Source organism: Lutra lutra, chromosome 2 (assembly GCF_902655055.1).
Source record: "Lutra lutra chromosome 2, mLutLut1.2, whole genome shotgun sequence".
NCBI classification, from domain to species: Eukaryota; Metazoa; Chordata; class Mammalia; order Carnivora; family Mustelidae; genus Lutra; species Lutra lutra.
The window spans coordinates 52,877,210-52,882,067 of record NC_062279.1 but is presented as its reverse complement, the minus strand read 5'-3'; the positions used below and the strand labels follow the sequence as shown (position 1 = coordinate 52,882,067).

The 4,858-nt window shown below is 45.2% G+C and overlaps 1 pseudogene; it reads left to right on the top strand.

Annotated features, from left to right (window-relative positions):
• The first annotated feature begins 1,646 nt into the window (after positions 1-1,646).
• On the top strand, positions 1,647-3,488 carry LOC125094053 (keratin, type II cytoskeletal 8-like; annotated as a pseudogene).
• Positions 3,489-4,858: the final 1,370 nt, after the last annotated feature.

The window sequence follows — 4,858 nt, the reverse complement described above, 5'->3', positions numbered from 1 at the left end:
GAAGAGGCAATGGACAAAAGACAAAGTTGGATTTTTTAAAAGCTTATAAAGTAAAAATAAAATTATTATATGACCAACTTTGGGAAAAGGAGTGTCTGTGTACGTTTCTAAAAGTGGTACATGAAAGAGTAGTCATCAAAACATTGGTGGTACTTTTCCTCAATGTACAAAAATTTTGGATGACATTTCCTTTCTCTTTTGGCTGATTTTTTTTTTAAAGATTTTATTTATTTATTTGACAGACAGAGATCACAAGTAGGCAGAGAGGCAGGCAGAGAGAGAGGAGGAAGCAGGCTCTCCACGGAGCAGAGAACCCAATGCAGGGCTCCATCCCAGGACCCTGGGATCATGACCTGAGCCGAAGGCAGAGGCTTTAACCCACTGAGCCACCCAGGTGCCCTGGCTGATTCTTTTAAAATAGTGATTATTATTTTATATAAAATATATGATGAAAGGGCTATTTTCATTGGAGGGAAAAAAACGTAAAAACTAAGTAAGAAACACACTTAGTTTAAATTTCTCTCAGTATAAATACTTACTATGGGGGAAATGTTTAAGCCTTGAAATTAAAAAGAAAAAATCCTCACTTCTAAAAGGGAAAAAAATGAGGGGAAAAAATCGTAAGAAAAAGGATATGACTTATGCCACCAATAGACCTCACTCTCCATTCTACCCTTTATGAGATTCTCTTTGTGTTTCATCTGGACAAACTGGTATTGAGAATAAACACTGTATTTTGCATTCTCCCTTACAGGTAGAAATGCAGGAATGTGCCTAATTCTGCCAACTGAATATAAGAGAAGCAAAGCATGCAATCCTCAGGCTTGGAACCTAGAAATAGTAATCTCAGCCATATGCAGCCACACAGATAAGGGCAAGTCCAAGGGACTATTACAGAGCAAGAAAAGATAATAAAGTTATCATATCACAACCCTGGACTGTTTTTGCTTGACTTACTATGGAGAGACAAATACACTTTAATTTCTTCAAAGTCCCTGTTATCTTATTTGTTAGACTATTAACAGATAATATACAAATACAGAGTTGGGTACCTAGACATGGAGCTACCTTAATACAACTTAAGATATGAACTACTAATTTTGTGGTTAGTTGATGATCAGCAGGAAAATAGACACAGCATGTGGGAAAGTTGGCGATCCTTGTTACGCCATGGTTGATTATGTGATTAACTGTGCTATTTGATTAGCTGTAGACTATCATATCTTACAATACAAATCCCATGAAGATAGAGCCTATGAGAGAGACCACCTGAGAAAAAATTCTCAAAATATCGGTGAGAATTGGCTTTTCCTTGCCAAGTTTAGCAGTCTAGTGGGAGAGACTAATTCAAGAGAATTAAGAGAATTCTGTAAAGGCAGATTTAGCAGGAGATAAGATTGACCTCTTATCTCTTCTTGAAAACATCACTGAGAATGGGGCCAGTCTAGTGGCAAAGATCAGATCAAGATAGGGCCTTTTGCCTTCTCCTCTAAGACTGCTGTTTCAGATGACTTAAAAGTAGCCAAATCCAAAAATGTAGCCGATTTAATCAAAGAAAAAGAGATCCCCCATCTAGAAGTAGCTTCTCGTCTCCTTCTCAAACCTTTGTCAAGTTCAACTTCCTCGCCTCCACTCCAGCCTCCACCATGTCCATCAGGGTAACCCAGAAGTTCTACAAGGTGTTCCCTCCCACCCCCAGGTTTTCAGCATCCACTCACACCCCAGAGCACCTGAAGCCCACATCAAGTCCCCAGCCTTCTCCCAGATGGGCAGCAGCAACAGCTTCCAGGGTCGTCTGGACACCAGCATTAGTATGGTTAGGGACTACAGCAAGGCCAGGCAAATGTAGGGCATCACAGCTGTCTCAGTGAACCAGAGCCTGCTGAGCCCCCTCAAGCTGGAGGCAGACCCCAACATCCAGGCTGTGCAACACCCAGGTGAAGGAACAGATCAAGACCCTCAACAAGTTTGCCTCCGACCACAAGCTGTGGCACCTGGAGCAGCAGAACAAAATTCTGGAGACCAAGTGGAGCCTGCTACAGCAGCAAAACACCGCTGGGAGCAACATGGACAACACGTTCCAGAGCTCCATCAACAATCTCTGGTGGCAGCTCAGTACATTGGGTCAGGAGAAGTGGAAGCTGGAATGGAGCTTGGCAACAGGCAGGAGCTAGTGGAGGATTTCAAAATAAGCACAAGGAGGAGATCAAAGAGCGTGCAGACCTGAAGAATGAATTTGTCCTCATCAAGAAGGATGTGGATGAAGTTTACATGAACAAGGTAGAGCTGGAGTCCCATTGACAAGGGCTGACAGACGAGTTCAGCTTCTTAAGGTAGCTTATGAAGGGATCTGTGAGCTGTAGTCCCACGTCTTGGACACATCCATGGTGCTGTCCATGGACAACAGCCACTCCTTGAACCTGGACAGTATCATCGCCAAGGTCAAGGACATCACCAACCGCAGCTGGGCTGAAGCTGAGACCGCATACCAGATCAAGTACAAGGAGCTGCAGGCATTGGCTGGTGTAAGGTTTTAGAGGCGAGATACACACAACACCAGGCGAGATAGGCACAAAGCAAGGTTTATTAAAGGCGCCCTCCAGCAAGGTTCCTCGACTCAGGAGAGGAGAGTCGGGGAAGTCGCACCTGGGAGGGGGTCGAGTGAGTCTTTTATTTGGGTTAAGACAGGGCATAGGTTCACAGCCATATAAAGTATGGTATTTGGTGATTGGAGGGTAGGGGGAGTCCTGATGTTCCTGTTTCCTGCATAGGTATCAGTTTACTTATGGTGATGTGTCCTCAGCATACGTCCTTCCCAAGGGAGGGTCATGGGTAAAGGATGATGACGGCCCGGCGGCCACTTTTATTGTTCCTCCTGCATTCCCGGAGCCGCCGACCCAACAGCTGGGAAGCATGGGAATGATCTCGGTAGCATGAACAGGGAGATTTCCATGATGAACCAGAAGACCAGCCACCTCCAGGCTGAGATCAAGGACCTCAAAAGCCAGAGGGCTTCACTGCAGGTCACCACTGCTGATGATAAGCAAAGCCAGGAGCTGGTTGTTAAGGACACCAATGCCAAGGTGGCCGATCCAGAGGCTGCCCTGCAGTGAGCCAACCAGGACATGCCATGGCGGCTGCATGAGTACCAAGAGCTCATGAACATCAAGCTGGCCCCCGACATTGAGATCGCCACCTGCCACAAGCTGCTGGAGGACAAGGAGAGCCAGCTGGAGTCTGGGATGCAGAATCTGAATATCTATACTAAGACCAATGGCGGCTACTCAGGTGAGCTGAGCTCAGCCTACAGGGTCCTCATGAGCGGGACCTCAACAATAGGCCTGAGCTCCTTCTACCCCAGCTTCGGCTCTAGCAGGGTTTCCAGTTCCTTTACCTGTGTCAGCTCCTCCAAGGCCATGGCCGTGAAGATGATGGAGGCCAGCAATGCAAAGCTGGTCTCCAAGCCACCTGATATCCTGCCCATGTGAAGAGCCATTTTGGTCCTTCCCAGCCTCCTCGATCCTATAACTACTGTAGAGCCGCTGGGGGAAGGAGCTGTGCAGGGGAGCTTCGGGAACAGGAAACCCACCTAAGTTTCAGCCCTAGTCCTCAGCCTATTCTTGGAGAGAGCCTATTGTCTTGGGTACCCCCTCTAGCCCATGCCCCCAACTAAAAGTGCCTTTTCCCAAGTAAAACCTCAGATGGCTCTGCCAACACCCTCCCCAAAGAAAAAGAAAGTACAAATACACAAAATAACAAATAAGAAATGAGAAATAAATTGAGAAAATTTGAAAATCATGAGTCCATACTGTGTAATTCTATGAAAACAAATGTGAAAAGCTAGCAAAAATAGTCAATTCTGTATAAAACACATTTATCAAATTTGATTTTCTCTCTCCAGGTAAGTATTAGTTTTCTATCACTGCTATAAAAGGTCACCATAAACTTAGTGGCTTAAAACACCACATAGTTATTGTTTTATAGTTCATAGGTTAGAAATCCAAGATGGCTCTCACTGAACTAAAATCAAGGTGTCCACAGGCTGTGTCCTTTCATGGAGGTTCTAGAAGAGAATTTGTTGCTGGCTCCTTCCTGTGTTGGTAGTATTGTTCCCTTGTAGGTGTATGACCAAAGGTCCCTGTTTTCTTACTAGCTGTCTGTTAAGGGCTTTTTTCCTACTTCCCAGAGCCACCCATATTCCTGGGCTCATCGCCCCTTCCTCCATCTTTAAAGTCAGCAACAGTGATGAAGATCAAGTTTCTCTCACATTGTGTCTCTCTGACCCATAAGAAAAAGTTATTCACTTTCAAATTCTCAAAAGAATAAGCAGTTAGGGGCACCTGGGTGGCCCAGTTGGTTAAAGCCTCTGCCTGTGGCTCAAGTCATGATCCCAGGGTCCTGGGATCGAGCCCCGCATTGGGCTCTCTGCTCAGCGGGGAGCCTGCTTCCCCCTCTCTCTCTGCCTGCTTCTCTGCCTACTTGTGATCTCTGTCAAATAAATGAATATAATCTTTAAAAAAAAAAGAAAGAAAGAAAAAAGAAAAGAAGAATAAGCAGTTAAACATTCAGGTGCATGTGCCCCTTCAGATCACTACATTTGTATCTTTAGGGCATAAATATCCAGTAGTGCGATTGCTGGGTCGCAAGATAGCTCTATTTTCAACTTTTTGAGGACCCTCCATGCTGTTTTCCAGAGTAGCTGTACCAGCTTGCATTCCCACTAACAGTGTAGGAGGGCTGGTTTCTCCGCATCCTCTCCAACATCTGTCATTTCCTGACTTGTTAATTTTAGCCATTCTGACTGGTGTGAGGTGGTATCTCACTGTGGTTTTGATTTGTATTTCTCCGAGCCTAGATG